This window comes from Salvelinus fontinalis, chromosome 22 (genome assembly GCF_029448725.1).
Source record: "Salvelinus fontinalis isolate EN_2023a chromosome 22, ASM2944872v1, whole genome shotgun sequence".
In the NCBI taxonomy this organism is placed as follows: Eukaryota; Metazoa; Chordata; class Actinopteri; order Salmoniformes; family Salmonidae; genus Salvelinus; species Salvelinus fontinalis.
Genome location: NC_074686.1, coordinates 27,784,447 through 27,811,826, shown reverse-complemented (window position 1 = coordinate 27,811,826; position 27,380 = coordinate 27,784,447). Strand labels below are relative to the sequence as shown.

The following is a 27,380-nucleotide window of genomic DNA, read 5'->3' as shown; positions in this document are numbered from 1 at the left end:
CCAGTGAACAGTCTGATGGACTTGAGATAGAAGCTGTTTTTCACTCTCTTGATCCCAGCTTTGATGCACAGTGGGTGTTATGTCATAGCCCAAGAATGTACTTTAATTAAGGAGTGTCCTATCGTTACTCCTTAAGGTCCAAGGACCTTATGTTGTTTTCAGAGGTAGGCTGGCATCTAAACGTTAATCGATTCTCAATTGCAAAACTGTTCTAGAAACATAAACCCTTTTACTTTCATAGCACATCAAAATAATTTAACTAATGCAAAATCTACCCCGACTGAACACTTTTAACCGGCTTCATCACAGTTGCAGCCGACAGTATTTTTCAGTTACAACATGTTTCTGACGGCCTTTTTCCTTTCCACACAGGTGTTCGGAGCATGCTAGATAGCTAATTAGCACAGGTGGTCGCCTGTCTTCCATAAACACACTGTAACATGGACATATAACCATGTGGGAACACTAACTCTATTTTGTGTCTATGAATGGGGTATTTTGTCAATCACTGACAGTCACTCAATTAGCCCATGTAAGCTTTTTAGATTGGTAAATTAATCGAGCCAGCTATAAACTTGTAGTAATCGTTGTTGAATTACCGACTAGAGGGCCCCCATTGATTTTGTAAGTCAGGGCAAAATTTAGCTTAGGGCCCCCAAAAGGCTAGGGTCGGCTCTGACTCCATGTGTGGGTGTGGATGTGGGTATGCAGACCTGTGAGCCATTGCGGCCCCTCATGTTGAGTTCCGATTTGTTTTGGCTCCCATCCCCATCCCTGTAGCAGGGGATTCTTCATGTTCTGAATTGTTCAGTGGGGTCTTTCTCTAACATACACTATTTTTACAAAATTATGTGGACACTCCTTCAAATTAGTGGATACAGCTATTTCAGCTACACCCGTTTCTGACCGGTGTATAAAATCGAGCACACAGCCATGCAATCGCCATAGACAAACATTGGCAGTAGAATGGCCGTACTGAAGAGCTCAGTGACTTTCAACGTGGCACCGTCATAGGATGCCACCTTTCCAACAAGTGAGTTTGTCAAATATCTGCCCTGCTAGAGCTGCCCTGGTCAACTGTAACTGTTATTTCCGTGAAGTGGAAACGTCTAGGAGCAACAACGGTTCAGCCGCAAAGTGGTAGGCCACACAAGCTCACAGAACGGGACTGCCGAGTACTGAAGCACGTAGTGTGTAAAAATCGTCTGTCCTCGGTTGCAACACTCACAACTGAGTTCCAAACTGCCTCTGGAAGCAACGTCAGCACAATCATTTCGAGTGTTTCATGAAATGGGTTTCCATGACCAAGCAGCCGCACACAAGCCTAAGATCACCATGCACAATGCCAAGTGTCGGCTGGAGTGGTGTAAAGCTCGCCGCCATTGGACTGCGAAGCAGTGGAAACGCGTTATCTGGAGTTATGAATCACGCTTCACCATCTGGCAGTCCGACTGACGAGTCTGGGTTTTTCATGGTTAGGGCTAGGCCCCTTAGTTCCAGTGAAGGGAAATCTCAACGCTACAGCATACAATGACAGCATACAACTTTGTGGCAACAGTTAGAGGGAAGACCCTTTCCTGTGTCAGCATGACAATGCCCCCGTGCACAAAGCGATTCAGAAATGGTTTGTCAAGATCGGTGTGGAAGAACTTGACTGGCCTGCACAGAGCTCTGACCTCAACCCCATCGAACGCCTTTGCTATGAACTGGAATTTCGAATGCGCGCCAGGCGTAATCGCCCAACATCAGTGCCTGACCTCACTAATGCTCTTCAATCAATCAATCAATCAAGTTTATTTTATATAGCCCTTCGTACATCAGCTAATATCTCGAAGTGCTGTACAGAGACCCAGCCTAAAACCCCAAACAGCTAGAATGCAGGTGTAGAAGCACGGTGGCTAGGAAAAACTCCCTAGAAAGGCCAAAACCTAGGAAGAAACCTAGAGAGGAACCAGGCTATGAGGGGTGGCCAGTCCTCTTCTGGCTGTGCCGGGTGGAGATTATAACAGAACTATGCCAAGATGTTCAAAAATGTTCATAAGTGACAAGCATGGTCAAATAATAATCATGAATAATTTTCAGTTGGCTTTTCATAGCCGATCATTAAGAGTTGAAAAACAACAGGTCTGGGACAGGTGGCGGTTCCATAACCGCAGGCAGAACAGCTGAAACCGGAACAGCAGCAAGGCCAGGAGGACTGGGGACAGCAAGGAGCCCCCACGCCCGGCAGTCCCGACGTATGGTCCCAGGGCTCAGGTCCTCCGAGAGAAAGAAAGAGAGAAGGAGAAAATTAGAGAGAGCCAAGATTTTCAAAATGTTCATAAATGGGGTGGCCAGTCCTCTTCTGGCTGTGCCGGGTGGAGATTATAACAGAACTATGCCAAGATGTTCAAAAATGTTCATAAGTGACAAGCATGGTCAAATAATAATCAGGAATAAATCTGTTGGCTTTTCATAGCCGATCATTAAGAGTTGAAAACAGCAGGTCTGGGACAGGTAGGGGTTCCGTAACCGCAGGCAGAACAGTTGAAACTGGAATAGCAGCAAGGCCAGGCGGACTGGGGGCAGCAGGGAGTCGTCATGCCCGGTAGTCCTGACGTATGGTCCTAGGGCTCAGGTTCTCAGAGAGAGAGAAAGAAAGAGAGAACGAGAGAATTAGAGAAAGCATACTTAAATTCACACAGGACACTGGATAAGACAGGAGAAGTACTCCAGGTATAACCAACTGACCCTAGCCCCCCGACACAAACTACTGCAGCATAAATACTGGAGGCTGAGACAGGAGCGGTCAGGAGACACTGTGGCCCCATCCGAAGATGTGGCTGAATGGAAGCAAGTCCCTGCAGCAATGTTCCAACATCTGGTGGAAAGTCTTCCCAGAAGAGTGGAGGCTGTTATAGCAGCAAAGGTGGGACCAACTCCATATTAATGCACATGCTTTTGGAATGAGAAGTTCCAATGATCAGGTGTCCACATACTTTTGGTTGTGTAGTGTATCATTAACATAACCAAAAAGTAGAATTTCTTAAACTAATAACCTACTACCTCATAAACACCAAGCTTTGTTGACAGAGCTGTGATGCTTTCTCACAGCAACTTATGAGGCTTTGACATGTTGTGGCGTGTCTGCAAAGTTGTTTCCGCGGGGCACGAGTTGAATTAAATGTAAAAGGCTTAAAAATAAAAAGCTTGCGGTATGCTGGTGCTCTGTTGACATTTCACGGAGATACACTTGTTTTTGTGAGAAATCTTTGAATAATAGGCATTTTACATTAATATGAAAGCATATAATATGAAAATACTAGCCTACATGCCATTTTCTCAAAATCAATATCTATCTTACCTCTGTTGTTTTATGCCCTCTGAATTGGAGAAGAGAGATGAATAGGTCAAGGGTGAGCGTGACAGTTAGCCTTAATTCTCTCACAGCATCAGTCTAGCTGACGCAATGCTATTTTCCTGATATTTTACCACTTTTTTTTCTCTCTGGCATCCATTGATTTAACCGTCCTAATTTTTGCCATCCTACAAGGGTAAAAACTCTAATAATTTTTTAACTAATTATGATAGACATGTTTTCTTAGAGGAGTATCAACGCAATTACCATATTATTTTTACCCATTGGATAAAATATGCATTTTTGATTGGACACCCTAATCCCCCTCTTCCTACACTATCATACCTGTGTCAATTCATTTGACATAACTATCTACATCACTTCACACACTTTACACTAATTATGCTGAACTCCAAATGCCCCTCCATCTTAGACAGAGACCTTTCTTCCTTAGCTACTCAGTTTTTGAAGAAATCTACAGTGTCTATCAACATTAGGCCTGTAAATCCAGTAGGCCTACCCCACTGTCACTAGTTTTGTCTACTTCTCTTAATCATCAGATATTGCGACACAATTGCTAAGCTCTGAATGTGTCATTTCTTCACCCTATGAAGAAAGCAGCATGTCAGGAAAAAAATGCATAGAAACATCATGTAATGTGGAAACACAGCCTGTTATTCTCCAGACCGGGTGAACATATCCAGCCTTGTCCATGCATTGGGTGTGTCCACTAAGGGAGTGTGGGTGCGCTAATATAGCTTCCTGTTAGTCAACAAGCTGTGTTACCATGTAGGCTAACTGAAGGAAGCTCTGTGTGGTTTTACATAATAGCTGCATGTCCAAAGATCACCTGTATGTTCAGCAGACCGAGTATGGTGTTTCTTGCAACTGGCTCAGACTAATCTGAGCTCATATACACTGAGTGTACAAAACATTAAGGACACCTGCTCTTTCCATGACATAGACTGACCAGGTGAATTCAGGTGAAAGCTATGATCTCTTATTGATTTCAGTTGTTAAATCCACTTCAATCAGTGTAGATGAGAGAGGACAGGTTAAGGAATTATTTTTAAACCTTGAGACAATTGAGACATGGATTGTGAATGTGTGCCGTTCAGAAGATGAGTGGGAAAGACAAAATATTTAAGTACCTTTGAACAGGTTATGGTAGTAGTTTTTGTCAAGAACTGCAACGCTGCTGGGTTTTTCACGCTCAACAGTTTCCCGTGTGTATCAAGAATGGTCCATCACCCAAAGGACATCCAGCCAACTTGACACAACTGTGGGAAGCATTGGAGTCAACATGGGCCAGCATCAATGTTCCCTCTAAGCGCAGCTCCCCAAGGACTGCTGCCCAGAAGAAATATCAGCCTGTGCAGAGAAGCACGATATTGAACTTCACTCAACTTTCCCATTTAATTAACGTTATCAACATTTCCCACTACTGTGGGAATTGCCAATATTAGCCACTTTTAACATACCGAAACAAAATGAACTATGCAAGACTTATTAGTATGCAAAACTAACTATGCAAGATATTTTCTTGTAGGCAGAACGCATCAGAGCTGCAGTATCCCTATATGCAAATAAACAATTGTCATATATGGATCTGTGCCATTCACTTTAAACTGGACTGTCTTTACAGCATGAGTAGTCGCAGGTAGGTGCGCTTGTTTTGAGATCAAAGCGAGAGCTGCATGTAGCCACGTGTACACATTTGTTCATGTTATTTGTTAGTATTTGAATTATTAGCCCAGTTATAGCTAATTTCTAGTCAACAATGGGGGAGTGGTTGCGTCCTACTAGAGCACAAAATGTGTGCATTTCAAGCCATCTTTGAAAAGCATGTCAGGTAAGAGCATGTTTTTTATATCTTATTAAAGGGGCAGTGTTGTATTTTTGAGACAGGCTTGAATAAGCTAAGTAACCAATAGGCAAAGGGTATAATAATTTGTCTGATTCTCTGTAATAATGGTATGGGAATAATAATTAACTTTATTTTGTAAAGTGGTTTCTAGCATCAAACAACACATTTTCAGTCACCTTGTCTGAAGGACAAGTGGATGAACACGTTAATGTCAAGCCCTGCAAATTTTTCTATGAAGTCTCACGGAATGTAAGCCTACATTGAACACCACACATTGGCTGCTACTGTAGACTGAATGATATTTCCATGTTAAACTATTATGGGATGCATTTTCTCCAATGTTTTTAATGTTAGGCCACTCTGATAGGCCTACATTATGATGAAATGGCCACTGTTATAACTGTAACTTAAAGCGGGTACAACCTCAGTGTTCACAATAAACGCGCACCAGAAGTTGCACAGAATTTTCGCAAAGTTCAAGTTTGCGCTCAGCAGACCTTGCACTTAGTAGCGAAAAAATGGAGGGAACATTAGCCAGCATCCCTGTGGAACGCGTTTGATACCTTTTAGTCCATACCCAGACATATTGAGGCTGTTCTGGGGGGGGTGCAACTCAATATTAGGAAGGTGTTTTTAATGTTTTGTACACTCAGTGTATGTTAACCAGCGCTGCTATTAGCTAGTCTAACCTCATTGCCAGTGACGTCTTCCTTGAGTCCTGCAAGAAGCTGCAAAATGAAGGGGCACAGGTAACACCTAGCTACAGTGGCGGTTCTGGGGGGGGGTAGGGGGGGGGGGGGCAGTGCCCCTGTGACAACAATTTTGAACCCCCTTGTGGCCCCCCTAAATGTGGAGTATGAAATAATTTTTACATAACTAATTTTTGCTATCGTTCTATTTTTACATCCGTTATTAGACAGTGGCATCGATAATGATTATGAACATGGTCTTTTGCCTGCTAATGCCTTCAATGCAGTGAAGAAAACGATGACAACAATAACGTCAACTGGCCCCTCTAACAGTACAACTGGCCCCAGCTAGGCCCCTCCAGTTGAAATGGTCTAGAACCGCCACTTCCTATCTAGTACCTATTTACGTCACCTGACCTACTCACTGTGTTGCTCTACATTACCACTGAATCAGAGCTGTAGACAAGACACACCATAATGAATGTTGACCATGCGCCATAGATCACCTGCTGGATGTCTACATGTTGAAACTCCCGGAAATGTTTAAAAGATTTACGGACAATATTCTGGTCAGTGGCGATAGGAGGATGTCTACCGCGTCTTTTCACCATTCGTCGACCTGGTATGTTTTCTCTAGTAGTTTAAAGTATTGCTCTACATTACCCATGAATCACAGCACTAGGTCAACACACACACACACCTCTACGGCAGGGAGACAAGCATAGGCCACAATACTATTATCTGTAGCCTATGTGTTGTGTAGTCTACAGATAACAGTATTTTGTGTGTGTGTGTTTGTTTTGCAGAGGTGGGACCGAGTCACAAGGTCCGAGTCTCAAGTCAAGTCCCAAATAGAACGGGTCAAGTCCAAGTCATGCATTCTAAGAGCAAGTCTAGCAGAGTCACAAGTTTCAAGTCAAGTTTAAAAAAAATCTATACATGCAACGACTTGTTCAACTACACATCTTTGTCTATTTATTGAGGGTACCAGACAACCCTTTTCATTACTTTGTCTACAACACAGTTTGATTAGTCTGTCGTTTTTAAATAGGGACATGTAGCAATCGTAAGGGCATGACATCAGCAGAAGGCAAGGCAGGTTGATGTGCTCAGAGTAGATGTATTTACAGGTCTTGGTGATCCAATAGTGAAAGACCCATATCATACAAAATATACGAGTACACAGCAAATTGGCCAGTGATAACAGGTGTTCATTTTCTTGGTGTTACATTTTTCGAGGTGACCATCTGGGCTAAAATAACTCCCAGGTGAGTTATTTTTTCCCAACAATAATAACAATATTACACATCAATACAGGGACATTCCTGTGAATACAATGAAACAAATGTAATAATAGAACACCAGGCAATGACTTATACTAATGTTTCCAACTGATTACGTTTCAAAAGTTTGAGGGATTTATAAAATTGTAACATTTCAATTAACAAAACTACAAAATAAGGATTTGTGAATATAATATTTGGCCAAGAGAATAAAAATGTTAATGAAATAGTTATGATCGGAATTACAAGGACGAGCATAATGCCTCCCAGGTGAGAGTTACTGTACAGAGGTTGGGCGGTTTACTCAGCAGTGTTGATTTAGCTTCCGGTTTTCGCTTGAAACTTCCTTTTCATCTAATTGCCAACGTTGCAGGGCAACTGGAATTGCGCAGCATTGAAAGGTAAGTAACATGTAAAAAATGTAATAAGTTAGCTGGTGGCCAACTTGTTATATCGGCTAAGTGAATAGTCGAGATCTTTGTAGCTAACGTTACATCTGCGAAGTTTAGATTTAGGAAGTTGCTAGCTAGCTAACGTGGTCAGTTAGCGCTAGATTACAATTAGCAAACTATTCGATTTGAGAAAATGTATCAAAATCCAGAAGGATCAGAGTTTGGCTGTACCGTTAGTTGATTTCAATCGTGTGCGTGTTGAGTTCACTAGGCCAACTAACTTAAACATTAGTTGTGCAGCAGGTGCATGGTGTTAATTGGGGTGTGACCTAGTGTGATCAATTTGAGCCTTATTTTGTGCAGCATGTAACTAGCTAGGAAGTGACGGTAACAACATGGCTAATATCTACTAATTTGTTCTTCAAAACGCATATAACTAAGAATGTTTGTCTGGCCAAATATTGTTAGCCATATAACTACCTAGTTAGTTATCTAACTACAATACCGATCTCAGCATATTGTAATTTAGCGAGCTAGTGCACGTGGCTAGACATCAAGAGGACACCCCTATCACATTTTATATGAACATGTCTATCTATGGTGTGTGTACTTGTTGTTAATCACAGATCAGACATTGTGTTCAAGCCAATACGGCTTGACATGTATTGGCCAGTTTCTTTCCTATAGATTTGAGTGGCGGTGGTTACTGTTTGTAGCTAGTTATAAGTTAGCTAGTTTGGATGGTTGATTTCACTGGAATATTGCCTTGCCAAGCCCCAGATCCGCAGCCAGGCAGACACCTGTTACTAGAGGTCGACCGATTATGATTTCACAACGCCGATATCGATTATTGGAGGACAAAAAAAGACTATACCGATTAATCGGCCGAATTATAAAAAATAAAAATAAATGTTTTATATATATATCATACACACACACATTTTTGTAATAATGACAATTGCAACAATACTGAATGAACAATGAACACTTATTTTAACTTAATATAATACAGAAATACACACACACACAGACACACACAGCTCTGACGTGACAATGATACTGAAAAGTCTGCTTAGGAGACAAATACTCTCAACTGTTTGAATAAAAATAGAGCCTAAGTTACCTGTGATGAATGTTGAAAACAAAAACTGTCATTTCTATATGCAGGAAATCCTATTTTAATAATGTGCATGGTAAGAATTGACGACCAAAGTGCGAGTCATAATTCCCATGACACCTTCTAGCAAAATCTGAAAAGCGGTTCCTTCATTTATTCCATAGGATATTTTTAGATTCACTTAAAATAAGGTCTGTGTTTCGTGTAGGCTTACACCACCTTGCCAATTTTATAACTGTGTAGATATCCATAGGACAAGGTAACTCTGATCAATATTGGCTAAATACACAGCTCAAAAAAATAAAGGGAACACTTAAACAACACAATGTAACTCCAAGTCAATCACACTTCTGTGAAATCAAACTGTCCACTTAGGAAGCAACACTGATTGACAATACATTTCACATGCTGTTGTGCAAATGGAATAGACAAAAGGTGGAAATTATAGGCAATTAGCAAGACACCCCCAAAAAAGGAGTGATTCTGCAGGTGGTGACCACAGACCACTTCTCAGTTCCTATGCTTCCTGGCTGATGTTTTGGTCACTTTTGAATGCTGGCGGTGCTCTCACTCTAGTGGTAGCATGAGACGGAGTCTACAACCCACACAAGTGGCTCAGGTAGTGCAGCTCATCCAGGATGGCACATCAATGCGAGCTGTGGCAAGAAGGTTTGCTGTGTCTGTCAGCGTAGTGTCCAGAGCATGGAGGCGCTACCAGGAGACAGGCCAGTACATCAGGAGACGTGGAGGAGGCCGTAGGAGGGCAACAACCCAACAGCAGGACCGCTACCTCCGCCTTTGTGCAAGGAGGTGCACTGCCAGAGCCCTGCAAAATGACCTCCAGCAGGCCACAAATGTGCATGTGTCAGCATATGGTCTCACAAGGGGTCTGAGGATCTCATCTCGGTACCTATTGGCAGAACGTTCCTAGGCCGTCATTGAAAATAAGAATGTGTTCTTAACTGACTTGCCTAGTTAAATAAAGATTAAATAAAGGTGTAAAAATAAATAATAATAATTGGCAAATCGGCGGCCAAAAATGCCGATTTCCGATTGTTATGAAAACTTGAAATCGGCCCCGATTAATCGGCCATTCCGAATAATCGGCCGACCTCTACCTGTTATATCATGGCATTTCGAACAAATGGTTGGTCCACTGCGGGGAAGACAAAGGGGAGAGGGTATAAGGGGGCATTTTGTGTATCAAATCAAATGTTATTTGTCACATGCTCTGAATACAACAGGTGTATTACAGTGAAATGCTTACTTACAAGCCCTTATCCAACAATGCAGTTTAAAAAATAAGAAATAAAAGTAACAAATAATAAGAGCAGCAGTATAATAACAATAGCTTGACTATATGCAGAGTCAATGTGCGGGGGCACCGGTTGAGGTAATATGTACATGGAGGGAGTTAAAGTGACTATGCATAGATAACAGAGTAGCAGCAGTGTAAAGTGGGTGTGTGGGGGGCAATGCAAATAGTCTGGGTAGCCATTTGATTATAGGTTCAGGAGTCTTATGGCTTGGGGTTACAAGTTGTTTAGAAGCCTCTTGGACCTAGACTTGGTGGTCCGGTACCGCTTCCCGTGCGGTAGCAGAGAGAACAGTCTATGACTAGGGCAGCTGGAGTCTTTGACCATTTTTAGGGCCTTCCTCTGACACCGCCTGGTATAGGGGTCCTGGTTGCCAGGAAGCTTGGCCCCAGTGATGTACTGGGCCGTACGCATTACCCTCTGTAGTGCCTTGTGGCCGGAGGCCGAGCAGTTGCCATACCAGGCAGTGATGCAACCAGTCAGTATGCTCTCGATGGTGCAGCTGTAGAACCTTTTGAGGATCTGAGGACCCATGCCAACTCTTTTCAGTCTCCTGAGGGGGAATCGGTTTGTGTTGTGTTCTCTATACGACTGTCTTGGTGTGCTTGGACCATGTTAGTTTGTTGGTGATGTGGACACTAAGGAACTTGAAGCTCTCAACCTACTCCACTACAGCCCTGTCGATGAGTATGGGGGCGTGCTCGGTCCTCCCTTTTCCTGTAGTCCACAATCATCTCCTTTGTCTTGATCATGTTGAGGGAGAAGTTGTTGTTGTTTCTATACAGTTGAAGTTGGAAGTTTACATGCACCTTAGCCAAATACATTTAAACTCCGTTTTTCACAATTCCTGACATTTAATCAAAGTAAAAATTCCCTGTCTTTGGTCAGTAGGATCACCACTTTATTTTAAGAATGTGAAATGTCAGAATAATAGTGTAGAGAATAATTTATTTCAGCTTTTATTTCTTTCATCACATTCCCAGTGGGTCAGAAGTTTACATACGCTCAATTAGTATTTGGTAGCATTGCCTTTAAATTGTTTAACTTGGGTCAAATGTTTTGGGTAGCCTTCCACATGCTTCACACAATAAGTTGGGTGAATTTTGGCCCATTTCTCCTGACAGAGCTGGTGTAACTGAGTCAGGTTTGTAGGCCTCCTTGCTCGCACACACTTTTTCAGTTCTGCCCACAAATTTTCTATAGGGTTGAGGTCAGGGCTTTGTGATGGCCACTCCAATACCTTGATTTTTTTGTCCTTAAGGCATTTTGCCACAACTTTGGAAGTATGCTTGGGGTCATTGTCCATTTGGATGACCCATTTGCGACCAAGCTTTAACTTCCTGACTGATGTCACATAATTTTCCTTTGTCATGATGCCATCTATTTTGTGAAGTGCACCAGTCCCTCCTGCAGCAAAGCACCCCCACAACATGATGCTTCCACGCCCATGCTTCAAGGTTGGGATGGTGATCTTCGGCTTGCAAGCCTCCCCCTTTTTCCTCGAAACATAACAATGATCATTATAGCCAAACAGTTCTATTTTTGTTTCATCAGACCAGAGGACATTTGTCCAAAAAGTATGTTCTTTGTCCCCATGTGCAGTTGCAAACCGTACTCTGGCTTTTTTATGGCGGTTTTGGAGCAGTGGCTTCTTCCTTGCTGAGCGGCCTTTCAGGTTATGTTGATATAGGACTCGTTTTACTGTGGATATAGATACTTTTGTACCTGTTTCTTCCATTATCTTCACAAGGTTCTTTGCTGTTATTCTGTGATTTGATTTGCACATTTTGCACCAAAGTATGTTAATCTCTAGGAGACAGAACGAGTCTCCTTCATGATTGGTATGACAGCTGTGTGGTCCCATGGTGTTTATACTTGCATACTATTGTTTGTACAGATGAACGTGGTACCTTCAGGCGTTTGGAAATTGCTCCCAAGAATGAACCAGTCTTGTGGAGGTCCACAGATTTTTTCAGAGGTCTGATTTCTTTTGATTTTCCCATGATGTCAAGCAAAGAGGCACTGAGTTTGAAGGTAGGCTTTGAAATACATCTACAGGTACACCTCCAATTGACTCAAATTATGTCAATTAGCCTATCAGAAGCTTTTAAATCCATGACGTCATTTTTGGGAATTTCCCAAGCTGTTTAAAGGCACAGTCAACTAAGTGTATGTAAACTTCTGACACACTGGAATTGTGATACAGTGAATTATAAGTTAAATAAACTGTCTGTAAACAATCGTTGGAAAAATTACTTGTGTCATGCACAAAGTAAATGTCCTAACTGACTTGCCAAAACTATAGTTTGTTAACAAGAAATTTGTGGAGTGGTTGAAAAAGTGAGTTTTAATAACTCCAACCTAAGTAAGTGTATGTAAACTTCTGACTTCAACTGTATGTACACCATCAAATGTTTGCAACCAAATTTTACTCAAATATGATATTGTGTGTAATTGCGTTTTGCAGGAATGCAGTGTAACATGTTGGGGAAGGTCCATTATCAAATATGCAAGAAGTTCATGAAGATGCAGCCAGGTTTCTCTTATGGAGATTTTATCAATCAATGTGAATATATGAACTGTCTGATGTATATTCTTAATTGAACCCTTGGGCTTGATTTGGGTCAGACCCATTCTGTTGCCCCCTAGATGGCTTATCTCTATGTATTCTGATTTGGTCTATCTTTTTTGTAGTACAAAATAGGTTTGGACTGCCCTCTGCAGCACAAATATCATTTTTTTTTTATGATTCCTAAACTGAGGTGGAGGAGGATGTTCTGCTGGACCTGATTGAGGCCAATCACATTGTATATAGACTTATTTTTTTTTATTTTTTTCACTGTATTATTGACTATATGTTTGTTTTTACTCCATGTGTAACTATGTGTTGTTGTATGTGTCGAACTGCTTTGCTTTATCTTGGCCAGGTCGCAATTGTAAATGAGAACGTGTTCTCAATTTGCCTACCTGGTTAAATAAAGGTTAAATAAATAAATAAATAAAAATTCCAGACTGTTTCTCACAATCAAAGTTCTTGATGAAGGTATCTTTCTACAGTCTCTCATAATGATATCAATTAACATGAATGATAGATTGGTTGCTTTGATCCGTTGTTTGTGCTCAGCCTTTTCTCTTGCAGGCTATTCAACACCTAGTTCCTCCACAGACACATTATCCTTCTAAAGTTATTTCGACCTGAGATCTCCAGAAAGGCCGTCTAAAAAAGCCAGGACAACCTTAGGAGATGAGGCCATCGACTCCACAGCAGCAAAAGAGGTATAATGACAACTGATATTGCATGTTGATCATCCCATTTCTGTGTTTGCTTTTCATGGACATTCCGACAGCATAATCCAACCCAAAATTGTTGAACTTTTTTCTCTTTTCTTAATAGATGGTCTGAGACACCCTGACTAGTAGACCTGGTGGGCAAGATGTATTAGAAGAGTACCAGACAACCAAAACATTGGACCACCGAACCAGGAGAGAGATGATTGCCATCTTAGTCAGCCACAATCATACAATGGTAAGCTTCTCCTTAGCCAATCTGGCCACACACAGTGGATCAAAACAATCGAACTATACATGAATGTTATTTGGCATCATTATGAGACTGTAGAAAAATACAGTACAACTTTGGTTATACATATTTGGCGCGTGCATGCTTTACTGTTTTTGAGCAGGAGACTTCCCACATGCTCTTGGAAGTGTGACCCTCTTTCCTTCGTATTGCTTTAATATTTTGACACTTGACCTCGCGTCGAACCATCAAGAAGAGATTTCACCCCAGTCGGGAGGCCCAACCCATAGGAGGAAGACCTGGCCCACCAGCTTGTTGGTGATGCTTGCAAGGAGGCCATATCATTCCCTGTCCACTCGGCTGATGAAAAACACGTCTATCAGAAGTTTGAGGTGTCACAGTATCGCCAGGAGTTTATAGCCCAGACAGAAGCACAGATGTCCTCAGTCTTTTCCAGGTTTCTGGACATCAAAGGATTGGATAGTGATGTAGTATGTGCTGGAATCAGAAGTACAGGCTAGTTATCTGATTGAGAACATGAGTTGTCTCATTGAGAACATGATTTTGTGTTGGTCATGAAGTTGAATTGCTCCACTTTGTTTTAGGTGAATCAGGACTTTTTGCTGATGTTCAATGATGAAACATCCTCTAAACAGCCTAAAGTCATCAAACTGGTCAAATCTTTGACTACGACCATGATATGCGTTGCCTCTTGAAGTCTGCAGAAAGCTTCCAGAGAATGACAGTGAAACCAGTAAGTGGGTTCTCTCATGGGTCGTGAAATGTTTCAAACTCAGCGACGATGTTTTATGTGATTTGGGGTGTTTGCCTTTTCTTGCCCTCAGACTGGGACAATGATATGTCCTCCCTGCTGCTTCATCTCCCACCACCAGCAGGAGGGAAGAGGACCACGGTCAGTGCCTGTGATGCTGTGGCAGACTAGTGCACTTTCATACGGTAAGATGATACAGTACTTGTTGTGTAATCATTTTTTGGGGTTGTCTTTGTCTTAACATGTGGAGAGTGACTTAAAAAGACCCTTTGTGTTGCAGTCATGCTGCAGCATTGTAGACCATCTTGATGGGAGCCATGGTCGACAGACTTACCTCCTTGCCATCAGAAGAAGACAGAGCAAGATTGACAACTACTACAACGTGGTGGACAAGAGGCTTGTTCCCTGCCAGGCAACTAGTGGTCTGTGTGCTTTTGATGTACTGTTCAAAGCCCACTTTGTCTTTAACCTGACGTATGATGATGCTCTTGTCAACTTCTACACATTAGTGCAGACAACCATCTACAACGTAGATGTAGGCAAAACAAGAGGCCCCTAGCGTGACAGTTGAGGACAAAACTTCTTTACTAGATACATGTATGTTACGGGTATTTTGTTGTCAAGCGTTGTACAGAAACAGCCAGTCATTGATATCTCATTTGAGAATTAAGCATAGCTTCTATCCCTCCACTACGTTTAGATTGGTCTGTGCTCAAGATAATTTTAGATGGGATTTTCAACATACTCAGGTTTCAGAAGACATTTCAATAGTATTCACAAGGGTATTGGCAAGTAGTTGATGCATTAAGCTTAGAAGGGCCCTCTCATGTTGCTGATTCTCCAGTCCAGTCAGAAGCTCCTAAAATGGGTGGTGACATTGGTGTCCCACATGATAACACTCAAAGGGATTGTTTTGAGAAGAATGGACAGTCTTGCTAAAGATCTGTGTGCCTCCATCATTGCCAAGTTGCAAGCTAGTGGTGTTGCAAATAGTGTTGTCAACAGTAGTGTGATTCAGAAGAGCTTACTGCTGGGCTGCACTCCCTAATTTAACAAGATGTTCTGTCAGTTATGCCTATGGATAACACCTCTACATCTGCTGTAAAGGATCGTTTTGAGAATTTTTAAAACCTATTTGCCAGTTTTAACACAGAAATCAAGAGAACAAAGTACTTCAACCAAAAATGGGGGTTTTGTGGAGCCAGTAGAAGTAGTGTTTGGAGTGATAGCAGGGTAAATAAACACACAGGCATGTATGATCCCAGTGAAAGACACTTTTGTATATATTCCTATACTGGAAACATTGACGTTCATGTGTCGCAATTCTGTAATCTGTAAGTTACTGGAAAATGCACCTAGGGATAAATCTGTAGAAGACGCGTATGAAGACTTTTGTGATGGAAGTTACTTTAAGACTCATCCCTTGTTCTCAAAACATAGTACAATTGGATCTGTAAAATATTTCTATGGTGACTTAAACTGCCAACCCGCTTGGATCCAAGCGTGGTGTTCACAAGATAGGCACCATTTATTTTGTCCTCAGGAATCTGTCGCCCAAGTTTATCTCTGCTGTGATGAATATTAATTTAGTGTCAATATTTCATTATCAAGATCTAATGGAATATGGCTATGATGCCATTTTAGAGCCCTTGGTTAAACTGGAGAGTGATGGTGTAAATTTGTCTTTTTCAACTGGCTGTGCCTTTTTTCAACTGGCTGTGCCTTTTTTCAACTGGCTGTGCCTTTTTTCAACTAGCTGTGCCTTTTTTCAACTAGCTGTGCCTTTTTATCAACTGGCTGTGCCTTTTTATCAACTGGCTGTGCCTTTTTATCAACTGGCTGTGCCTTTTTATCAACTGGCTGTGCCTTTTTATCAACTGGCTGTGCCTTTTTATCAACTGGCTGTGCCTTTTTATCAACTGGCTGTGCCTTTTTATCAACTGGCTGTGCCTTTTTATCAACTGGCTGTGCCTTTTTATCAACTGGCTGTGCCTTTTTATCAACTGGCTGTGCCTTTTTTCAACTGGCTGTGCCTTTTTTCAACTGGAGACAATTTGGGGATGCATGCAGTCCTTGGTTTCACAGTCCTTCAGTGGTCATTACTTTTGCTGGTTCTGTTTGATAGAAAAGTGTAATGCTCAGACGGTTTACAGAGAGGATGACCCTAAGATTGTCTTGGTGCTAAAAATCTATTTGAAATGCATTTGAATCAGTTGCGTTAAGACCCGCATTTGAATCCGTTGTAATCAGACCCACATCTTTGTATGGTGGAAAGAGAATTTCTAAACTAAACTGTTTGCAGCACTTCCATGTTTGTAGTCATTTTTCTGTGGACATAATGCCTGACATTCTTCAAGGGGTGGCTCAGTTTTGAGTTAAAATTGTTTTGAATGTCTCTGAAACATGCGCTTCTCTAGAATCTACCTGTTTGACTCTGGGTACTTGGTGTGCAAAAACCGTCCAACTAAAGTCAACCGAGAGAACAGTGGAAAAACAATGGCACTTAATTATATTCAAACTCTGTGTCTTGTGAGAAACGTTCCACCAGTAAATGAGAACTGGAATTTGCTGCTCATCTTACTGCAAATAATTGTTTTTCCCCCCTTTTCTTAGCCAGGGCATGAATGTGTATCTGAAGCATTTGATCATTGAATGTCACACACTTTTCAAACTGTTGTACCCACGACTTGATACCCAAACATCACTTTGATACATTACCCAGCATACAGAAGACAAATCAGTCCTTTATTACATATGTGGAGCAGGAGGAACACCTTCAAGAACATTTCTAAGTCCCTGGCAAAAAAACACCAATTTGCTATCAATGGGAGATGTGCCTCACGATTGCGACATACGGAGTGTGGACCGACAACATAATTTTCCCTGAGTGATTTTACTGGTCAGTGCAGAAAGCCATTTCCTCTACCAGCTGGGTTAAGATGGATGGCACATAGTGCAGAGGGGGACTGTTAGTTTGCAGTAAGATGGAGCATGAAATGCCAGTCTTGTAAAATAACTAAGATCATTGTGGTTGACATTATTGTATACCTGTTGCTGAACAAGTTGCATATTGATAATTTCTGTGAACATTACCATGCATTCACTGTGTTTGATGGTGTTGATGACAAAGTTTATCTGAAATGTTATAAGCCTTTTGTCCTTCAAAGTGCTTATGGTGCTGATGAGAGCCTTTGTTTGACATGATTGAGTAATAGTCAGATTATTGGAAACTTTGTCAAGAAAATTGCATACCTTGTCTTAGGACTTCCATTTGTGTTTAAATAGCAACTCTGCAAATACTCTTGTTCTCATATAGTACATGTTCTCATGCACTGATTTCTTTTTAATGTGCCTGTAATGCACTGATTTCACATTAGCCTAAATTAATGAAACAAAGCAGTCACACTACTCTTGTAAGGAATCATTTATTGCTCCTGTTTAAGTCATCTACACCTTGCAGGCTTGATTTGAGTGGGAGAGAACCAGACAACAACAAAAAAAGATTTCCTAGTGTGAATATTTATCACTTCCTGGTGTCAATTCAGCTACAGGATGCATTCTGTATACATCTGGCCCTTTGGACACTGTGTTAACTAACCTCCAAACGAGCCATACACCACTCCTTCTGTGGCCTCCAACTGCTCTTAAACGCTAGTAAAACCAAATGCATGCTTTTCAACCGTTCGCTGCCCGCACCCGCCCGCTAGCATCACTACCCTGGACGGTTCTGACTTAGAATATGTGGACAACTACAAATACCGAGGTGTCTGGCTAGACTGTAAACTCTCCTTCCAGACTTATATTAAACATCTCCAATCCAAAACCAAATCTAGAATCGGCTTTCTATTTTGCAACAAAGCCTCCTTCACTCACGCCGCCAAACTTACCCAAGTAAAACTGACTATCCTACCGATCCTCGACTTCAGTGACGTCATCTACAAAATAGCTTCCAATACTCTACACAGCAAACTGGATGCAGTCTATCACAGTGCCATCCGTTTTGTCACCAAAGCCCATTATACCACCCACCACTGCGACTTGTATGCTCTAATCGGCTGGCCCTCGCTACATATTCGTTGCCAGACCCACTGGCTCCAGGTCATCTATGTCTTTGCTAGGTAAAGCTCCGCCTTCTCAGCTAACTGGTCACGATAACACCCACCCATAGCACGCGCTCCAGCAGGTATATATATATCTCATATGGTCATCCCCAAAGCCAACACCTCCTTTGGCCGCCTTTCCTTCCAGTTCTCTGCTGCCAGTGACTGGAACGAATTGCAAAAATCGCTGAAGTTGGAGACTTATATCTCCCTCACTAACTTTTAAGCATCAGCTATCTGAGCAGCTAACCGATCGCTGCAGCTCTACACAGTCCATCTGTAAATAGCCCATCCAATCTACCTACCTCATCTCCATATTGTTTTTATTTATTTTTCTGCTCTTTTGCACACCAGTATGTCTACTTGCACATCATCTGCTCATTTGTCACTCCAGTGGTAATCTGCAAAATTGTAATTACTTCGCTACTATGGCCTATTTATTGCCTTACCTCCTCACAGCATTTGCACACACTGTATATAGACCTTTTTTCCTACTGTATTATTGACTGTATGTTTGTTTATTCCATGTGTAACTGTGTTGTTCGTGTCGCACTGCTTTGCTTTATCTTGGCCATGTCGCAGTTGTAAATGAGAACTTGTTCTCAACTAGCTTACCTGTTTAAATAAAGGTGAAATAAAAATTTAAAAAATGTATTCTCTAGAGTTGATCCTCAACACTGAAAGATGTTGCTACTTAATACTGAGGGTGTTGTTCAAATGAACCATGGGAGTGTTTTTTCTATGTCTGAAGTGTTATCTTAATGCTCAGTTTTTCAATATTAATACTACAAAAAGTGTTAAGTTAACACTTTCAAATTTGCTCTGTACATTTACCAAATGCACGGGCAATAGCCAAAAAGAAATAGCCTCTGTATTGGATTGGACCCTTTTTTTCAATTTCCGCCTAAAATGACATACCCTTCGAACTGCCTGAAGCAATGAAACACTTTTGAAGTTACTGGAAATGTGAAATAAAAGTATGGGAATATAACACAGATCTGGTAAAAGATAATACAAAACAAAAAAACATACATTATTTTTTCTGTTCCATCTGAAATGTAAAAGAGAGGACATAATATATTGCAGTTTATGTGCATTTTGGATTTTGGCCACTAGATGGCAGCAATGTATGTGCAGAGTTTCAGACTGAACCGTTTAAGCGTTACAATACATCAGACAATTTTGTATCAAGTCTGCCCAAATTGGTCAATTGATACATTTTCAAGTACATAACTATAGAGAAGATACACAAATGATATGTAATATAAAAAAAAAATACACTACCAGGAAAGTCATACATGATGGAAAAGTAACTTCCCTAAAGAAAAGACACTAACCTTCACTTATCTAGATGGCCGTGCTGAGGCGGGTGTGGGGCCAGAAACAGCAGGGGTTCAAACTTCAGAACCCAGTTCCTACATTTTGAATATAAAAATAGATTTTTATCAAACAAAACTATGCTACATGTTTTATCTCTGGGACCCTCATAACAAACCAGAGCAAGATTACGGAATGTAAGTACATTACCTTCAGATGTGAACATTCGGTGGCAGGTAGCCTAGTGGTTAGAGTGTTAGACTAGTAACCGGAAGGTTGCAAGATCGAATCCCCGGATTGACAGGGTAAAAATCTGTCGTTCTGCACCTGAACAAGGCAGTTATCCCACTGTTCCTAGGCCGTCATTGAAAATAAGAATTTGTTCTTAACTGACTTGCCTAGTTAAATAAAGGTTAAAAAAGTGAATGTATCAAACCAGTTAACTTGATAAGTTTTTTGTTGTGCACTCTCAAGCATGGTAGTTTTTCACTAATAGCTACTGTAAATTGGACAGTGCAGTTAGATTAACATGAATTTAAGCTTTCTGTCCGTATAAAACACGTCTATGTCCTGGGAAATGTTCTTGTTACTTAGTGCACGTTAGCTCAACCTTCCAGGTGCAGGGACACCGATCCCTGTCCTATCTGAACGGACACAGGTAGAGGGCAAGACTGTACAGGTTCCCCTTGAGAAACTAAATCGAATCTGTCTCTAACAGCAGCTCAAACAGGTAGGCCTACATAATATCAGCCCCCAGGACCATACAATTACCCAATTGGCAATTACAACCAATAAACTGGTTCTACAATGTAAAAGGCATTTTCCACATCCATTGGTACATCAGTCTTAATCAGACTTAATGATTATTAATGGTATTTCAATACCAGGCATAGATGGAAGAATAATTTTCTCTTATTCAACGTTATGACTCCAAAGCGTGAAGTGCAGGCCACATCGCCTATTTCTATGCGCACTGAGGCGCACTATCCTATTACGCACAACCAGAATGACAGACATAGGACACAGACACACGGAACTCCGACATAACCCAGAAAATGTGAACAAAGGAAACCATACATTTAGATAAATAAACAGAATTTCCACCGCATGAGTCTTGTGAACGTTCATGTGCGCAATAAACATCGCGCCCACTCAGCATATGAGAAATGGTTGGCTAGATCAAACTGTATCGTAGACCTGTGAAACAGAAATGTCTGCGTGTTTCAATGAATGCTACGGGGATGGAATGTTGAAACGCCAGCTAGTATAGTATTAGATGGAAAATAGATTTACCACATTGGGCCTGTGCATTTAAACGTGTGAAAGCAAGAGCAAACATTTCATCAATATTTTTTTTAAATTCTCCACTGGCTGGAGTTTGGAGAGCGCAAGTGAAGAGCCACGCCTGTGGTGCGTCTTCGCCACAGTAATAATTAATTTCTAACAAATTCCAAATGCAAGCTTCATGAGTAAATTATCAGTTTCAAGCAATTGTTACATACCAAAATACCAGTAGGCATATGCTAGTAATTGTTGCCCGATTTGCTGATGCGCTTGCAAAGTAAACCATTCATATTCTTGATCACACATTTTTTGGAGCTGCATATGTATTTATGGTAATCCTCTCTTCCTATAGTTTGACTGCACCGATCCTATAGCTGTACAGCAAATCCGCAATCTATTCGCTTGCTCACCACACGACCTGTGTTGATTGACAGTTTGCTGGTCCAATCAGTGCCGAGTGTGCGTTTCCCTAGCCAATCTGTTGCAAGTTTTTTTGCAAAGGCTTTGCTGCGGCTACTTTCTCTGGCTGTGTGAAGAGTAATCCACGCAGACGCTGTGCCCCAAAATGAGTGACAAAACATTACCAAACCTGTCCAGATAAGTTCAGGTCATCAGTCTCAAGTCAAAGTCGAGTCCCGAGTCTTGAAGCTTCAAGTCTCAAGTTATTTAATTTTCTATCAAGTCGAGTCTCAAGTCATTAAATGTGTAACTCCAGTCAGACTCGGGTCCTAGTCATGTGACTCGTGTCCACAACTCTGGTGTTTTGTGTACCTGGAGTCTGGAGGTGATGGTAGAAGTAGATGGGCTTGTATGTATTTCTCAAGTTGCGTCCTGATTCTCCACCCTTCTCTCAAAGGTGTGCACTTGCACACTTCCCATCATGGATTTACAAATGGTGAAAACAATGCTTTTAAATCCACGACGGGATTGTGCAAGTGCACACTTCAGGAAAATGGAGAATAGGGATGCAACCTATAGTATCGCTGTCAGTGTCTCTTTGTATTTCTCAGCCCTTCTTTCACTTGATTCCTCCCTGTCCAGATCCTGCACTCCCCAGTGGAGGTTGCAGATAAAGCAGAATCATCACCATGCTACCCTCCAGTTCCACTGTCATAGAGGTCTACACTGGACCCGACTGCATCCTCAAGTAAGCAGCTCCCTCTCTCTGGTCCTCTTCCCCAGAACTATAGATGTAAAGAAACTGGTGTAGAAACAGACCTGATCCCCTATAACAGACCTGATCCCCTATAACTGCCCTGATCCCCTATAACAGACCTGATCCCCTATAACAGACCTGATCCCCTATAACTGACCTGATCCCCTATAACTGCCCTGATCCCCTATAACAGACCTGATCCCCTATAACAGACCTGATCCCCTATAACAGACCTGATCCCCTATAACAGACCTGATCCCCTATAACAGACCTGATCCCCTATAACTGACCTGATCCCCTATAACTGCCCTGATCCCCTATAACAGACCTGATCCCCTATAACAGACCTGATCCCCTATAACTGCCCTGATCCCCTATAACAGACCTGATCCCCTATAACTGCCCTGATCCCCTATAACAGACCTGATCCCCTATAACTGCCCTGATCCCCTATAACAGACCTGATCCCCTATAACAGACCTGATCCCCTATAACAGACTTGATCCCCTATAACAGACCTGATCCCCTATAACTGACCTGATCCCCTATAACTGCCCTGTCCTCTATAACTGCCCTGTCCTCTATAACTGCCCTGTCCCCTATAACAGACCTGATCCCCTATAACTGCCCTGTCCCCTATAACTGCCCTGTCCTCTATAACTGCCCTGTCCTCAATAACTGCCCTGTCCCCTATAACAGACCTGGTCCCCTATAACAGACCTGATCCCCTATAACTGCCCTGTCCCCTATAACTGCCCTGTCCTCTATAACTTCCCTGTCCCCTATAACTGCCCTGTCCCCTATAACTGCCCTGTCCTCTATAACTGCCCTGTCCTCTATAACAGACCTGATCCCCTATAACTGCCCTGTCCCCTATAACTGCCCTGTCCCCTATAACTGCCCTGTCCTCTATAACAGACTTGATCCCCTATAACAGACCTGATCCCCTATAACTGACCTGATCCCCTATAACTGCCCTGTCCTCTATAACTGCCCTGTCCTCTATAACTGCCCTGTCCCCTATAACAGACCTGATCCCCTATAACTGCCCTGTCCCCTATAACTGCCCTGTCCTCTATAACTGCCCTGTCCTCAATAACTGCCCTGTCCCCTATAACAGACCTGGTCCCCTATAACAGACCTGATCCCCTATAACTGCCCTGTCCCCTATAACTGCCCTGTCCTCTATAACTGCCCTGTCCCCTATAACTGCCCTGTCCCCTATAACTGCCCTGTCCTCTATAACTGCCCTGTCCTCTATAACAGACCTGATCCCCTATAACTGCCCTGTCCCCTATAACTGCCCTGTCCCCTATAACTGCCCTGTCCCCTATAACTGCCCTGTCCTCTATAACAGGCCTGTCCCCTATAACTGGCCTGTCCCCTATAACTGGTGTTTGCAAATCTGAAGGAATCGGATTGGTGTAAGCCTCATTGGAAGGCTAGGTAGAGGTCATGGTCTCTGGACTTAGTTAACCCCCAAAAGTTGATGTCCGCGCCCCTGTTGAAATCTAATGAGCATAATAACAAATATCCCCATTAAAAATCCATCAATTTAAACAAGAAATGTCTGTTCCTCATCTGCGGTGAAAGGTGATAGAACTAGAGCGGTGTTTGTCTGACCATAAGACATCCTGAAAATCCGTCTTTTCACAAAACCGTCTGTAGCGCCCGAACAGTTTGGGCTACAAACTATTAGGACCCCTCTATGGAAAGATGACTCTCATGAACAGTTTTTGTTGTTGTTGTTGCTCTAGGACGCCCACAGGCCTCACAAGACTCGTCTGAAGGTCCCCGGTACCGCCTGAAGGTCCCCGGTACCAGTTGAACATAAATTAATGGAAGTATATATGGAGACTGTTTAGGGCCAAAAAGAAGGGGTTAAATCAGGTGTGTTAGATCAGGATCCTATTCTCTTGGAAGGAAACTGAAGAAAATGAGCCGAAACTGGGGAAGAACTACATGAACTTGTCCAATAATAAGAAATGCTACGTTTTGCTACAGTGCCCTAATGAATATGACCCTGATCTGAGAAAGTCCAGTAAAGGTCGCTAGTTCAAGTCAGTTGTTTCTGATGCGGTAGTTCCTCCGTCCATTCTAGCATGGCCAGACAGTGACCACTCTTTGTAGTCAGCGTAGAGCAGGATAGCCAGCCCATTAAGTAGGTTTTATTGTTGCTTTTGACCGGCTCTTAAAGGCAAGGCAAGGTTAACGTTTTAAGTCGTCATTTTGTTAGTCCTGTCTGATGACTCCTTGACAGTGCACAGGACAGCGTTCTCCTTAATGGCTTGAGCCGCAATGGAGAATCCCGTGTCAGTGTTTTTTATGTTGATGGAGCCTTAATGGCGGGTATCCCATGTCGGTGCCTTTCATTTAGATAAAGAGCCATGAAGAGGAGAGAAACTGGCCCCACAGGGAGTGAGAGGGTAAGAGGGGAGTTAAGACGGAGGGAGACACGTAGCTGTAAAACTCTCCCTCTCACCTCGGCCAGACCAACTGGGGGGGGGGGGGGGGGGACACACACACACGCGCGTGCACACACACACACAAATACGCAGACAGACACTGATTCACGTTTCTGCAGATACACTTTTTGACGATCCCCAACAGCTCACAGCGTGGTCGTATGCTTGCCAGCACTCATTTTCTCACACACATTCCTTACATACAACACACACCCTCTGTCTGTTTACAGGCCGGCGTCTGTGCAGTGTAGACAGCCTGTATTTAGTGTGTGCCGTCCTGTGTGAAGAGCCCTATTCTAAGGACTCTTTACTGAGCCTGCACAAACACAGGTACAGTGTTTTCACACTTCCTCTCTGGGCTCTTAGCTAAGCCTGGTTTACTGCTCTGGAATGGCAAATGATTTATTTGCTCCCCCACACACACACGTTCGGACACAAACATACACACACTTGACCGCCCACTATCTAAAGCTCATACATGCACACATACTAACATAACTGGCCTGGCCTCTAACCCCCTTGCTGAGGATGAAAGTGGACCATTGCCGATAAGCTGAACTTGGGGAGGAGAAGACTGGGAGAGAGGCCAGGAGGAGGAGGCAGAGGAGAAGAGAGAGAGATAGGGTTCAGGAGGAGGGGAAAGAGAAGAGAGAGGGGTCAGGAGGAGGGGGAGAAGAAGAGAGAGAGATAGGGGTGGGGAGGAGAAGAGAGAGAGAAGGGTCAGGAGAAGAGAGAGAGATAGGGGTCAGGAGGAGGGGGAGGAGAAGAGAGAGATAGGGGTCAGGAGGAGGAGGAGGAGGAGGGGGAGAGAGAGATAGGGGTCAGGAGGAGGGGGAGGAGAAGAGAGAGAGATATGGGTTAGAAGGAGGGGGAGGAGAAGAGAGAGAGATAGGGGTCAATAGGAGGGGGAGGAGAAGAGAGAGATAGGGGTCAGGAGGAGGAGGAGGGGAGAGAGAGATAGGGGTCAGGAGGAGGGGGAGGAGAAGAGAGAGAGAGATAGGGGTCAGAAGGAGGAGAAGAGAGAGAGATAGGGGTCAGGAGGAGGGGGAGGAGAAGAGAGAGAGATAGGGGTCAGGAGGAGGGGGAGGAGAAGAGAGAGAGATAGGGGTCAGGAGGGGGAGGAGAAGAGAGAGATAGGAATCAGGAGGAGGGGGAGGAGAAGAGAGAGAGATAGGGGTCAGGAGGAGAAGAAGAGAGAGAGATAGGGGTCAGGAGGAGGAGAAGAGAGAGATAGGGGTCAGGAGGAGGGGGAGGAGAAGAGCAAGAGATAGGGGTCAGCAGGAGGAGAAGAGAGAGAGATAGGGTTCAGGAGGAGGGGGGGAGAAGAGAGAGAGATAGGGGTTAGGGGGAGGGGGTTAGGGTTAGGGTTAGGGTTAGATGTCAGGAGATGGAGGGAGAAGAGAAGCGAGAGATGGAGGGAGGGAGATGGAGGGAGAAGAGAAGAGAGAGATGTCAGGAGATGGAGGGAGAAGAGAAGAGAGAGATGGAGGGAGAAGAGAAGAGAGAGATGGAGGTAGAAGAGAAGAGAGAGATGGAGGGAGATGTTAGAAGCTGGAGGGTAAACTTCAGGTCACCTCCCAGATGTCCCAGTGTGTGTTGTGAGGGCTTCTCTCTCTGGTAGAGTGGGGGAGGGGATTTCATATGCTGCGTTTGTCCAGGAGGTGGCACTGTACCCCAATAGGGAGCCATAGAGAGCCATGTGTGTATGGTTGTAGTGTGTCTGTGTCATAGAGAGAGACAGTCACTTGCTTCTTGTGATCTCTTGATATCAGATCCAGATATAAACACAGTCACACATACACACACACACTTAAGGCGTTTTTGACTGGTGGTCCCACCATGATCTATATTGTGAAGTCGCAACTGCACACAGACATACACACAGGCACACACACAGACACGGTGATATGCATTGACCCCTGACACACTCCTGTTTGTGTTAATGCTTATGATATCTGAGATGGTAGCTATGCTATATAAAGCACTGTCTCACACGCACACACACACACACACACACACATTTGCAATCACTTCATACACTCATGCATCCTCACAGACAGCATATGGTTTTCTTTGTTTTTTAATTTAGATTTTATTTAGATTCAAAATGAACCCTCTCTGGTCTGAGTGAGGTAGTGTGTTTTTTAAAGTTGTGTGTGTTTGGTTCCCACCTCGAGTGCGTCACTAGGGGTTTGGCAGTCGCCCCTAGGGTGTAAGACGAGGAATAATAACCTTGTTAAAAAACAACAATAATGTCCTTCTCTCTCTCTTTGTCGGTCTTGCTCTTACTGACCAGTTGTCTGGCCTAGCCCTGCCCAGCTGTGTCCTGGCACACACACACACACACATGGACACTGAAATACACACACACGCTTTCGCTCTCACAAACACACACACTTCCACCACTGTCTGGTGTTGTTAAAAGTGTCCACATGCAAACTAGACCCACAACAAAACAGGCTCTGACGTTACAGGCTCGGTCTATTGGCATGGCGATGGCAGAAATGGGAGCAGTGGCTAACGAGCGGCAGGGTCATTAGCGGTAATTACCCCGCATGCCTGTGTATAGCCTGCTCTCGGTGGGCTGCCACATCGCTAACGGACGGCGACTTTAAAAGGCTTTAAAAATGTTTCATTTTTTTCCCAACGCTGGGAACTGCACACTATCAGTGGTTGGGAGAGAGAGAGAGAGAGAGTGTGTGTGTGTGTGTGTGTGTGTGTGTGTGTGTGTGTGTGTGTGTGTGTGTGTGTGTGTGTGTGTGTGT

General features: G+C 43.0%; 1 long non-coding RNA gene across 3 annotated transcripts; it reads left to right on the top strand.

The window, feature by feature from the left end:
- The first annotated feature begins 7,489 nt into the window (after positions 1-7,489).
- Positions 7,490-17,698, top strand: LOC129820121 (uncharacterized). 3 transcript variants are annotated; one of them, XR_008754155.1, is made up of 6 exons: positions 7,490-7,577; positions 13,126-13,277; positions 13,396-13,527; positions 14,127-14,275; positions 14,367-14,478; positions 14,574-17,698. It is a non-coding gene; the product is annotated as an uncharacterized LOC129820121 (long non-coding RNA). The 3 variants fall into 3 exon arrangements; XR_008754156.1 differs by lacking the exon at positions 7,490-7,577 and adding an exon at positions 13,008-13,044 and having other exon boundaries at positions 13,168-13,277; XR_008754157.1 differs by lacking the exon at positions 7,490-7,577 and adding an exon at positions 13,015-13,044.
- The last annotated feature ends 9,682 nt before the right edge of the window (positions 17,699-27,380 follow it).